At 41.5% G+C, this 14,318-nt stretch overlaps 1 protein-coding gene across 1 annotated transcript in view; it reads right to left on the bottom strand.

The window, feature by feature from the left end:
• TRIM2 (tripartite motif containing 2) overlaps nucleotides 1-6,285 on the bottom strand; it is a 173,378-nt gene extending 167,093 nt beyond the window's left edge. The window contains exon 1 of the mRNA XM_075613192.1: nucleotides 6,133-6,285. The gene's annotated coding sequence lies outside the window, so the exon portion shown is untranslated. The remainder of the gene's footprint in view (nucleotides 1-6,132) is intronic.
• Between the last annotated feature and the right edge of the window lie 8,033 nt (nucleotides 6,286-14,318).

Genomic DNA, 14,318 nt, shown 5'->3' on the forward strand with positions numbered 1-14,318 from the left:
ACCTGTTATAGCTGTACTGTGCAATGATACATCTGTTAATATTGGGATGACTCTCTCCTATAATCCTTCTACATAGCACTTAGGGCACCAGTAGAGCAAATTTGGGCAAAAAATTGTCGCAAAGCACCGTAAAAATTTGCCCAGGGTTAAAATGATGTAATTTGGAGTCTTGGAGCCAGGGTTGCCCCCACTCTGAGGTTGACCTGGAGACTACGAGTTTTGGGCACTTACCTCCAGGCTACGGGTTTAGTTTCTTAATTTCCGGGTGGGGTGTGGCGTAGTGCAGTGCTGACTCCGGCGTCCTCCGGCATTCTTCTGTATCTCCCCCTGCAACTCCAGTGAACATGGCTGCGCAGCGTCAAATGATGCCGCGTTGCCATGACAACGGGACACTACGTGATATTACAGCATCACGTGACATCCATTGTCATGACAATGGGATGCTACGTGACGTCATGACGCTAAGCAACTGGACGCAGCATAACGTCACGACGTCACGTAGTGTACTGTTGTCATGGCAACGCAGCCTCATTTGACATCGCGCAGCCATGTTCATAGGAGTTGTAAGGGGGATGCAGGAGGATACCGGGAGTCACAGCCGCAACCCGCTGCTGCAGGTGAGATAATTTTTTTTACCTTTTTCTCCGGATTGGCCTTCAGTAGAAGGTGGCAACCCTGCTTAGAGCAATGTTCTGCTTCTGTGACACTTGATGCATATCCCCCTATGTCTCCCTGACATACAGACATATACTCACATATGTGTGTGTGCATATATATATATATATATATATATATATATATATATATATATATATATATATATATATATATATATATATATATATATATATATATATAATATATATATAGTATATGTATATATATATATATATATATATATATATATATATATATATAGCGGATAAGCAAGAACCGTCGGGAAAATCAAGATGATTTTTCTCTGTCGTGAAAATCAATATGATGGGTGCAAATCCTATATAGAATAAATAGGCAATACGATACCGTGTTTGAGACGAATATCAGAGGCAGCACTCCAAAAGGTAGTCAAAAAACTTTGTATTATCAAGACATCATATCCAACATTTCGGTCCTACGTGCGGGACCTTTCTCAAGGTGATGTGACCTATATATATTTGAGGTGGGGGCCCAAGTCCATTTAATATAGTAATCCTTACACTTGAGTGGGGTCTGTAATAAGGGGGAACACCACAACAAGATATGTATAACAGTTTATGGATAACCAAAACAGGAATAAACACAGGTTTGCAAATACTCCTGTGACTCTTATAATTAGGGCCACAGCATATCATACACAATAATTTATTAACCTACTCAAATGTAACTAGCGCGGCGCTTATCAGTGTACAGTAAAGTCACATTAACTGAGTCCACTCCCCTGTTGATCAGACAGGGTTAGGTGACATTAATATCTCGCTGGATCTCTTCATTCTGAATTGCCAGTTGCAGGCTTTTGCATCTTAGAGATAAATATAAAGGCTGCCCTTTCCTTTTCATAACAGGGGAATCTCTTCCTTCAGCTATCTGTCTCCTGGGCTGTTCCTCTGGGGCTGGTAGGATCCTCACTGTGATGTTTACCTGCGCTTTCCTCACTGTGCTGCAGCTCACCACATAACTCCACTCTCCAGCTCTCTGTCAGGCAGGTGCAGATCCCTTTTGGTGAATGGCTGTGAAAGCAATGCCTCACAATCCAAGCCTCATGCAGATCTCTCTCTGCAGGATGGACCTGCACACCCTCACTGCCTCAGCTCCCTCTAGAACTCTCCCTCAGTCTCTCTTTGTTGCCAACTGTCACCCACTGGCTAAGCACAGTCACATGGTCAAGTGGAGTGAAATTCTTAAAAGGGGCCATGTCCTGTGCCGCTTACAGACACAGGGGCTTACATCTATCTATCTATATCTATATATATTGTTATACAATCACTGTCTCTAGGTGCTGGAATAGGGCAGCTATGGGACTTTCCAGCATACAGAGGGTTAATTGCCCTAGAGAAGCCAGCAGCAGCTGCAAACTGATTGAGCAGACTGAACTCCTGATTGCTCATGGAGTTTTAAAAGTCAGGGACTACACACTGAGAGAGACTGCTGTTCCTAGAGAAGGGGGACAGAGAAGAGTTCTCCCCAGCTGTGGAAGCTGGCAAAGTTTCCTAGGCTCTCTGGACGGTGGTCGCAGAGCCTGCTGGGACTGCCTGGGTTGTTAATCCTAGGAAGAAGGACGGATGAGATACCATGCAGAATCAGGGAATGTCTGGTCCATAGTAATGGAATTACAGAGGAGAGATTCTCTGAGCTCTCATGGGGCTGAGCTCCCCTAGGAAGGAAGGATGCAAGACCATGCTGAAGCGGGGACATCTGCTCCATAACCTTGGAGTAACAGATAAGGGAAACACTATATTGCTGTGTGCAGAGACTGTATATGTTTAGCTATAATAGTACCTGTTTTGGGGTGGTAATCCGCTTAGAAAGGCTGAAGCTGCATGTACAGTTTGTCTCCTAAGAGGAGTAGGCGTTTATTTTATGATTTGTTTTGACTTAAAGGGACAGTGGGCCTGTTGGTGTATTATTTAAGAGGAAGAAAAACAGAATCTTGGCGGTCACTGCTCTCCATAAACAATCCAAGCACAATTAGTAAAAGAAAAAAGCTTTATTTAATCAAAAATAGACATCAGTAGAGGGTAGAGAAAAAACTCTGATGCGTTTCGTCCTGACGAAAGGACTTAATCAAAGAGTACAAAAGACTTTGCACACAGCTGATCTCTAAATAGACAATGACACGATCTGATAGCATGAAGGCAAAACGTATGCATGCAGCACATCTGATGGATAATGAGCTAAATCAAAAGACTCGTGCTGCAAGGACCTGTCGTGCACACCCATACAGAGACTTGCTGTGTGCAACAAAAAACATACAATGTTGCTTAAAGAGACATAATATACAGAAATAAGATATTTTAATCAAACAATTAAAAACACAAACAATCTATACAAACAACAGATACTAAAATAACCCTACGTGACGTCAAAGACTAGACAAAATGAATGGAAGAAGAATAATTGAATATAACTATAAATTAATATAACATAAGAAAATAATAACTAAATGAATCAAATATGAAAACAATATGATGCACAATCCCAAATATCTTTAGTATATATGAATTGATAAAATAATCAAACAGAGATCTAATGTACCGATAGAGATATAAAGGAATACCATATACTCTGAATACTCCCCATGGGCAACCTCAAGTTAATAAAAAATGTAGCCCAGTCCTCCCTTTAGCCTTCTTCCCCTCCACTGCAGCAGGGAACCTGCCGACCAGTCAGGGAGATTGTAGGGGCGACCCGGTTGCCAGTGCACCTCGGCGGGTAACCGGTAAGGGCGTCGCCATTTTGTTTGTGCTCCCCCAATTTCACACCTCACTCCATCTCCCCATCTCACACTAATTCCATCCCCCTCCTCCCATGTATTACTCTCCCCTCCGTCTCACTCTTACTCCCTCTATTCCCCATTCACTTCCTCCCCAGCCCCCCAAATACATACCAAACTTTCCCCACCCCCCAAATACATACCAAACCCCTAACCCCAAATACATACAAACCCCTTGCCCCCCAAACACATACCAAGCCTCCCAAATACAGAGGCTCGGCATGGGACAGTCAGTGAGGGAGGCCAGCAGCTGGGGGGAGCAGCGGCCTGGCTGCAACGAGAGGACCGGCAGTTGGGCAGAGCAGTTGGGCCCAGCCAGAGGTCGGCCCAAATGCTTTGTTTGGTGGGCGGGCCCGGGACACTTGTCCTGGATCTTCCCTCCCCTGTCGTTGGTTCAGGGGGAGGTGGGTTATTGAGTGTTTGGGTGTTGGGCAGAGAGGGGGTATGGGGAGGAGAAAGAGAGTTGGGGGTTGGGGAGGAGATGGAGGTGTGGGGAAGAGACAGGGGGAGGTGTGGGGGGAGAGATGTGGTCAACACGCTGATCCTCTGTGCAGTTGGCGCTTCAGCCGGGCATTGAGCGTGGCATTGGATGTAGCATTGGGCCCCCCTGTCTTTTGTTGTATACATTTGCCACGCTCAGTAGCACTCATTTTGACATAAATCTATATTCATGATGTGGTGAGTGTAGGAGTTTGAGCTAGCTGGGAATGTGTGTGTGTTAATTTGTATTAAAATAGCAGTTACTATAATGTTTTTGAAATGCCAAATTGTTGTAGACCTGATTATTATTTTTTGCATGCTATTCCAATTTTCTGATTTCTGTATTGATCATTAAAGCAGCAATACTACTTTCCAACTTTTTTTCCTCTTGTTTTATTATTTGTATATGTAAAGCATGTGACAATGTATAATTCTACATCTTTACCTAAACTGGCAATTGTTTGGTGCTCCTGTTATAAATCTGTCAAAATCCAGATTGTGCGCCTAACATAATGACTGCTTCAGTCAGTGTAACTCAACAGCTACAATGTGTCCTCCTGTTACTAAGGTAACATTATCTATTATTACAGTTTGCAACTCAAACTGCTGGGAACATTTGCAACAAATTATCCCAAACAGGAAGGTGTGGCTAAGATCTTGCACTGCTTGGGAGGTGGGTTAAAACCTGCTATAGAAATCAAAGGATGCTTTAAAACTCATTAAAAAATGGCATTAAGTGTTGAATAAGACAACAAAAAAGTCACTATTATCTAATACTACGGAACTGATTTATTTAGGGGGGGGGGGGGAACCCATAAGATGTCACATGTTTTGCTGCTTTATTGCCCAACTGGGGGTCATAGGATCTGAACACATACAAAACCCAGGTGAGGTTACTTACTATCGTACAGTGTGGTTAATATTGACTGAATGCAAGTTCTACATTTCTTTTTTTGCTGTAATTTGTTTTCCATTATACAATTTAGGCCCATACTGTAGTTACTTCGCTACTAGAAAAAGCTGTAAGGTAATTGTTTTATGGGTTAGCACCGCTCAGTAAATGTAGAAATCCGCAATACCCGTCATGCTTAAGGAGCATGCACTGGATTGCAAAGCTTGGCTGGTACCTTCAGCCCCGAAAGAGTTAAAATCGAAACACTTCAATCACCATTGTACCCAAGTGAGCCATCGCAAAAGCCCTTCTAATCTCTATTGCAGTCACATATTATTAATGAGAGAGGCTGCTCTGAAGATGACAGATAACTAACTGAAAGATACAACTAAATAAAATGCAACATTTCTTTATGAAATAAATGACATCAGCAAAGTAATGTTTTTTTTTTTGTCTTTGTGCTAAATCTAGCTGTATATTTTTCTCCAGATTTGCAGCCAGGAGGGAACCTTTGATACATACTCCTCAGTCTTTCAGTTGCTTTAAGGTGAGAGCTCTCCAGTGCTAAAGGGTTTAACCTGAGAGGAGCAGCACTAAAACACCATTTATGTATGTCTGCAAGTATGTATGTATGTCTTTATTTATAGCGCCATTAATGTACATAGCGCTTCACAGCAGTAGAATACATTTAGACACATACATTGTGCATTCCCACTGAGTATGCAATTGTGTGCAGCATGACAAACCCGATTTAATACAACGCACTGCAATCATTTGTATGCAGACTTGAACATAAGACAAATGTAAAGTGTTTTCGGAGCAAGAGTACAATACATAAATGCATACATTACTAAACGGAAAGTCCGTTATTCTACATACACTGCCCATCACAAAGGTTATGTCCTAGGCTAGATTAACCTTGTTAATGGTTTATGATGGAGTATGTGCTAATTCAACTGTATTAGTGAGAAATATAATTATATATATATATATATATACACACACATACATATCATGATAATATCTCTTTCCAACCCTCCTTTCCGAAATGACACTACGCTGCAACAAATATGCAATCCTTTTGTAAAATATATCTTCCGCCCTAGCCACACTAACCGGCTCAGGAAACAGCTGTGCGCCAGCCTACAGCCTACAAAAGGCAGTGATTTACAGCATGTAATGAGAGGGCTTACACTCTGCCCCCCCCTTTCTTTCCAATCAAGAATCCAGCAGACAGAAGAAATAACTTCCAACCTAATATCAGCGTAGAAGGCAATACAATCATACTTACATTTATAAAGCTGCACTGTAGGATTTACGTCCAACGATCCAATGGCTGCCAAAAGCAGAGGGGATAGCTATAGGGAGCTACTGTATAGAGCTTATAGACGTGGCTTGTGCTTTGTAGCAGTGAGTGGAAGACTGCAGTGTGGCTGCTCCTCATTTTCTGAGTGCTCTGTCCTGCGTCCTGTCTGCATCCACATGCATCTGTCAGGGTATGACCACTGCTGCCTGGGGGGCTTCAAACATATTGTGCTACTATGCGCAGCAATGAGTTTCAATCCCTTCTGGCAGCAAAGAAGTTAATAGCTGCACCAGAAGGAATACAACACATGTTTTATTTATCAAAGTCTCACGGCGGCAAAGCTAGTGATAAAAAGAGAGCAGATGTAGCAAAAAATTACTTTTCTAACATCATATAGCTTTCACTGGGATTGTTATGGTTGACCATTCGGATGGCGTTTTCATAGTCGTTTTTGCAGCGGGGTGTTTTTTTGATACGTGTTAATAAATACAAAACCAGAGGTAGACGGGCAATAAATAGTTATAGTGCAGCGTACAGTAGCTCTTTTAAACAAGCATTTGTTGTCTTCGAAAATCAATATGTTCTGTATAAGGAGAGAGGGTATCGCTGGTCACTCAGCCATCTAAAGTGCCTTATCCTTACACTTACACTACCGTATATGTACATTAAAGGTGCCCCAATACACATGTGCTTGGCAGGTCTGCAGCGCTCATTGTCTTTGCCGTCCACCCATCCCAGTAATAAAGAACAGGGTGGCTTTTCCACGCATGTTCCCCTATTTATTTCCTTGGTGTTTGGAGTTTAGGAGAAGCATTGAGAATCACTGTAGTGAGAAGCATCAGCTGTTATTGGTTAAAAGGCTGAAATAAGGATTTTTGGGGATCTATCCTCTTAACAGACACAGATATAAAGAATTAGACACGTCAACATGGAATGAAAGACTAGTATTGTTTTACATTGCAGTCAGACATCTCTAGTCTGGGGTTTTCATTGAGTCTCAGTGATTCCTAGAGACTTCTCAGAGATTTCAACTGTCTTAGGCCTGGGACATAGTTGTTGTAACAGTGCGGAGGCGCGCTGAGGCTTACACAGCGCACCGTCCGTAGGCGTGTCGGGGGCGAGTCTGGGGGCGGGCCAGTGACGTCACGGAGCTGGTTCGCCCTCATTGGACGAACCGCTCACGTGACCGGCCCTGCGCTCCGGCGAGCGCCAAATTTCAAAACTCCTTCAGACACACGCTTCCCCAAGCGTGCGGACGCGTGTGTGAGCCCCTGCTAAAGCCGCTCCCATTGCGACTGCAGGGGCTCAGTGCCGAGCAGCAGCACGCCTCAGCACGGGTCAGCGCATAAGCGCTGACCATGCCCGAGGCCTTACTCGCTGAAGTCAGTACTTTTACATTAAAATGCAATTTTCTGGTCCAGAATCTTTCATTGAGTCCAGTTTTGTAACACTTCTCTGCATGAAGCCTTAGGCCTCGGGCATGGTCAGCGCTTATGCGTTGACCCGTGCTGAGGCGCGCTGCTGCTCGGCACTGGGCCCTTGCAGCCGCAATGAGAGCGGCTTTAGCAGGGGCTCGCCCATGCGTCCGCACGCTTGGGGAAGCGTGTGTCTCACCGAGTCTTCAGATTTGGCGCTCGCCGGAGCGCAGGGCCGGTCACGTGAGCGGTTCGCCCAATGAGGGCGAACCAGCTCCGTGACGTCACTGGCCCGCCCCCAGACCCGCCCCCGAGACGCCCACGGACGGCGCGCTGTGTAAGGGAGCCTCAGCGCGCCTCAGCCCAGATCAACTCACTATGTCCCAGGAATAAGTATTAAAATGTTTTCCTCTGTGGAGCTCATGAGAGGTTAATAAAGAACATGCTGAATGAACACATACACAATAAAGGTGCAACAATTAATGCGCCTAGATCCTATCATTCCTCACATCAGATCAATAGAGATGTACATCAAAGATCAATATAGATCTTAGTCACAAATCTTCATGAGAGCAGAATAAAACATAGGGACATTTCTGAACTTCTTAAATACAGTAATTTATTTCATCTAAACATTTATGTAAATAGAGGTTACTGTACATATCTATCTCCGGGATTTACTCAACTCTGATAACAAGTATTGAAGCTCAATTTGGCTTTGCCTGCCAAAGACTTGTACATTTGTTAATACCGAATCGAGCTCTGATACCCCTAATACTCCTAATTGGAGCTTAGTGAACCCCACCTACCCAATAAAACAATTACGCCTGCATTTTCTCAGCTAAAAATGTTTATTTAGTCTTCAGTAAGGTGAATTCCAATGTATATTTTGTAGAAAGTGTCTTATCACAATTTATCCTTATTCCACATATTTCATTAGGAGCTGGAATTACATCCACAAATCACAGCTGCTCTGTAAGAATCCGACACAAAGGGCGTTCTTTAAAATAACGGACATATGAAACATTTATAGAAACAAAAAGAAACAATAAAATATAAAACTACTGGGGCGAGAAAAAGTTTGTGAACCATAATGATAATTACAGAAATTCAATCGTTTTTCCATGATAACCTTCTTGAATCAAAATTCGTCTTTTCTTAAATATCCAATAAGGTTTATATCAGGATATCCTCTCCATAGGAAAGTAATCAGCGGGCACTGCTTGGACAAAAAATGGCAAGAAGGCTGGACTGTGCAAAAAATATAAAAGCCTTTATTGGTTCCCGGCAATCATGGATAAAAAAGGGGAGAAGGAGTCCCCCCTCAGCGCTCTGACGCGTTTCGTCCGCACAGGGACTTTGTCAAAGAGAGTAGTACTTAACCTACTGGGTCAACCCTCTGTATGTTGCCAGGCTGCTCCCATACTAGGGGAGAGTTAGTAGACTCATTTGCTGTTCATCATATGTGTTAACCCCTTATGGTCTATTATCATGTTGCTGATTTAAATGGACTTCATATACCTGGAGTGAATCTCTGCAGCACAAGGAAATTTGAAGGGGCTCTACCCTTTCATGAGTGTTTCTGTAATAAGGTTTATATGAACTAATTCCATGTCTTTTGAAACAAAATGATGTAGGAATTAGCCTGACTCTTACATTCTAATTGTTTGTCTGTGAAAAAGTTAGTGAAACCCTGGTTTTATCAGCTAAATTAAAGGGAAAATTAGAATCAGGTATTTAAAGAATTAGGTAGATCTTCAGGTGTGATTTTGGGAGGCACCACCATATATAAAGATCAGAAACTTTATGAGTTTGGTCTTCACCATACAGGTGTGTGGAAACACATCACACTACGATCAAAATAAATCTCAGAGCACCTCAGAAAAGCCGTTATTGATGTGCATCAGTCTAGAAAGGGTTACAAAACAATTTGTTAGGATTTGGAGCTCCACCAATCCACAGTCAGACAAATGGAGAAAGTTCACCAGGAGCGGTCGTCCTACCAAAATCTCTTCAAGAACAAACCAGCAAATCATCCAGGAAGTCACAAAGAACCCAAGAGTATGGTGACTAGCGGGAGACACCTCCAAGCATGCCTGATTTCGGGACTATGTCAGCTGCTGCAGCGCTTGCCAGCATGGAACTCGTGGATGCTGAGTTTTCATTCACCGCTGCGGTACCAGGGATGTTATCCCATAATGCTGATTTTCACTGCTAAATTGTAAGTAGATTTTCACCTTTGCGGTTATAAACCCATTTTGCGGTACTTCACTATTTCTGGCATTTCTTTCTTTATAGAATCATATTCCACCATCCATTGGACTTTTATGCAGGCAGATCGTACGTTCATTGGTATATTGAGTATTTTGAATTGTTGCTTTCTACACACAGCTTTTACAGCTAGTTTAGAGACATATTGTTAACACAATACTGAATTGTATCTGTTCTTGCGCTTGTGTCTAATATGCATATAAAAAAATAAAAAACATGTTTTATATGATGTAATTCCTTCAGACTGGATTTCGGCATCCCATATTATAAAAACTTAAATGTGGCAACCCTATGACATATGCACACATGCAGCGGGTAGAGTGTGGCACAAGATTTATTTTTTTGGGGGGGGGGGGGCTGGTTACAGAGGCCCGCAATCTTTAGCACAATGCCTCTGTAACTTACCTGAATTCAGCTGGCTTCGAGCGACGCCAGATTAAAGGTAAGGTGGGGCACGACACTGGGGGAGAGCAGGCAGGGGGGCACAACGCAGAAAGTTTCTGCACCCCTGTCATACTGGACCGAAACGTTGAACATGCGACATATGGATACATATGTAGCATGTGTGTATTTATAAGATAGAATTACTCATTTGCATGTAATTTCCCAGAATCCCTTGCTTTAGTGGAAGCACTGAATGCTAGGAGATAATGGAAAAAAGCAGCGTTGCAGACCTGTCTGAGATGTAAATGTGCTCACAAGGGATATTTTCATTGCTGTAACATAGAATGGAAACGTATATACTGCATAGCCCCATGCAAAGTCATGTTTAGAGTGCAGAAGGTTAAAATTTGGAGTAGTTAGATGCAAAGGTCTTTTCTCTGGATAACCTTAAAAAAATGAGTGCACACACAGTTTCCTTTCATTTCGAAGAAACATTGCACATTCAGTGTATTCTGCAGCAAAGCTGGGCTGCTTCATCAAAACTGAAGCTAAAAGTATGTCAGGACAGACTTCGTAACAGTCCTGCATACCCAGCATATGAGACCCTTATCCTTTCTCATTTGCCATTCACCTCATTTCCCCTCTAGGCACCTATCTCAATAGGGGATTGTTTCCATGGAAACAGCAGAATCTTCCTCCCGGAAACCATCACCATGGAAACTCAGCCTCAAAGATATGAGTGAGGCCCTCATATTGGAAACAATGCATTTGCCTACTGATACCTTTCCTGGTAACCCCTTCTTTGCCGGAAGGGCTAGCCACTTTCTGGGCTCCGGGTTGCAAGGACGTACCACCACCACCAACCACCAAGATGATCTGATATTAAACCCCTTATCCTAAACCTGGAGGCACTGTATTTTATTTTACTAGTCATATTTATGTATCTTCCTCACGTAACAACAGTTTGGAAAGGGGTGGACATGGGTTTGTGTCTCTCACCCTCTTACTTTTAACATCAAAATAATAGGAATAATATTACTAATTGATGTATTTCACATCATATAAAAATCTTGATTTTGAAAACATAGAATTTGAAAATGTGATTCTCTGTAGTATATTTAATTACACTTATAAAAACAGTTTCCACAAGAACGTAACTATTGTTTGAAGGGCCTAAAAAACTAGTGGCATTGTACCTTATTTCAACAGTCTATCAATTGGGATAAAACCCCTCGTCTTTTTTAAAGGCTTGTTTGAAAGAGACACATCATCAGGTAGAAAGGGGCCTTTTTTGCAATGGTATACACACCAAATATTGCCTGCTGTATGTGCTATTTGCCTTCTCTTTGCAGACGTATAACTAGAACCAAGCTGGGCAACCCTGTCTCCAATCACCACAAGTGACGAATTGGCCATGAAAGTGTGGCGAATGAGTATGCCAGCACGTCCGAATTGAAATATGTCCAGGCGGGAAGCGCGGCGATGGTGGCGGCGGCGGCCGATGGAAGAGCTTGTACAATTTGTCGGATATGATGGTCCACCAATTCAATTTTTGATTGGACGACTGATTAACACCAAAATGCAATCATTTTAAGTTTGAAAAACACTTTTATTTACAACTTACCAGAACTGCCATGATTTCTAATGGGGCTCTGTCATTTGCCAATCTATATATGGGGGAATACGAGCCGTTATATATCCTGCATCATCACCGTTATAGACAGTACAGTATATCGAACATTATCATCGCTACGTAGATCTTTTCTTTTTGTGGTCAGGCACTAGAACAAAGTTAACAGAATTTACAAACAGTCTTAATTGCTTGGACACCCCTAGAGAGTCAATGTCAATTATTTTAACATTGATTTTCTCGATGTCCTGGTGATCAAGAAAGATATGCAACTAGAAACCTACGTTTACATCAAGCCTACGGATCAAAACACTGTTTTAGAAGCTACCAGCTTTCATCCGTTACCTTTGTTAAAAGGCCTTCTATACTCGCAACTAATGAGGATAGCCAGAATTTTTAGTGACCTTCATGAAATATCAAATCAATTGGAACTTATGGCCCAGAAATGTCACTTGAGGTTACAACAAAAAGGAAGTATACACCAGTATACATAAAGCCCTTAATCTGGACCTAACTGTTCCAAGGAGACCTAGAAACCATTCTAGTCATACCAGGCTTCCTATTGTTACTAAATTCTCCACCATCTCACAGGATGTAAAGAAATCAATGAGATACCATTGGCATATCCTAGAAACTGAACTTGGCACAGTTGAAACACCTGTCTGCCTATAAATGAAATAAAACTCTGGGATCAGATGTTACCAAAAGATCTCTCAAAGACAAATGCGAGCACCTGTTACCTACAACTATCTTGGCCCCATTAAAAACTGGCTGTCATGGCTGTATCACTTGCCACAATGGGCTTATACAGGGGACACATTTTATGCATCCTGATTCGGGAAAACTGATTAAAATCAACAATTGTCTGACTTGTCACACCACTTCTATTATATATATATATATATATAATCATATGTCAATGCAGCTTAACATATATTGGTAAAACTGTAAGAGGGAAGATCCAAATGGGATAAGCCGGTGCACAGCAATAGAGCAACGGTGGACCTGGTGACCAAAAAATATATTTATTGGGTAAAATCCATATAGTTGTAATACTGCAAATCCTCTAACATGTTTCACACAGTGTAAGTGCTTTATCAAAGAGTGATTTGCTGTACTGAAGTGTGTCCTGATATAGGTGGTTTTAATTAACCAGTTATCTTAGTTATCTTGTGGCCAATCAATAAATCTTGAACTGCTGAGTTATGCAAATGATTAAAAAAATCCACCCATCAAGGCACATTGCAATACAGCAAAGCCATTCCAACAACCAAAATACATGTACAATCAAGTGAATCCATAGAACATTAATTATTATTATTATAACAGAAAAAACTATTGAAAATAAAATAAAAAAAACATAACATACATAACTGATCAAATTTGAGATATGTGTAAACAACTCAAAATTATAATCCAGTTTAATAAATAAACTAATCAGATCTGCACTATTGTGCATAAACACTGGCATATGAGTATATAAAGATATTCTAGCCTCCGTCATTAAGCAGCTAGACAAGATACAATTCAAAATGTATCATAATAGACTAATATATAAACACATTTTTGGATAACCCACAATCCTGGATACACAGTGTGCTAGAATAACTCACACTTGCTACTTTTATCAGAACAAGTTGGAATAATCCAACATATAACTATTTCTGAAGTCAGATACACATTTCAATACACACTATTTACGCAACTAATGCGTTGTATCTCTGACTTAGAGGCCTATTCTAGTAGCTTCAATAAAATCACTCCCACATCGAACGGTTTGGCATGACCCTACTTCACATTCTGACATTTGTGTTATCACGGTATTCAGAAAGAATTATCACAAGTTAGAAACGGTGAGGTAGGAAAATGCCAAACCGCTCGGATAGCAGTGTCCTTATCTCAGCCTTTTTCTAAGTTCTAACCGTGCGATCTGCCTACGGTCTGCAAGAGCTGCACAGAGAGAGCTGTATCTCCTGCACAGCTCTTACAGGCAATCGCACTGGTTTTATAAAAAATTTAATAGCACAGTATTGAAGCAGGAGGTCTCCTGAGCTAGCCTCTAAGTGTACAAGTGTGTTGTATTATGTCATTGCTTTATTCCACCCTTTTATTAGAGATACCTTAGTAAAAGTTAAGTTTTAATAAAACGTATTAACCAATTACATATTGACCTGAGTGCTATCTACAAGAGGCTCTTTCCTTATGCCTGTAAGTATTTATGTAAAGTTTGCCAATGTCCCTTCTTGCACCGTATGTTACAGGCCCAAATAACCCAGTAAATTATTACCACAATGTTAATGAATAACAACTTAAAATTGTGGTAATAACTTCTGTTGTTTTTTTTTTTTTTTTTTTTACCAGGTGTGATATTAACATCTCTGTAACAGACTTTGATGTATCCGGACCTGAGTGAGCAGCCCCCAACCGTGCTCAGGAATTCAATATACAGCCTGGGATTCGCCGATATATAT

The sequence above is a fragment of the Ascaphus truei genome, chromosome 1 (assembly GCF_040206685.1).
Source record: "Ascaphus truei isolate aAscTru1 chromosome 1, aAscTru1.hap1, whole genome shotgun sequence".
In the NCBI taxonomy this organism is placed as follows: domain Eukaryota; kingdom Metazoa; phylum Chordata; class Amphibia; order Anura; family Ascaphidae; genus Ascaphus; species Ascaphus truei.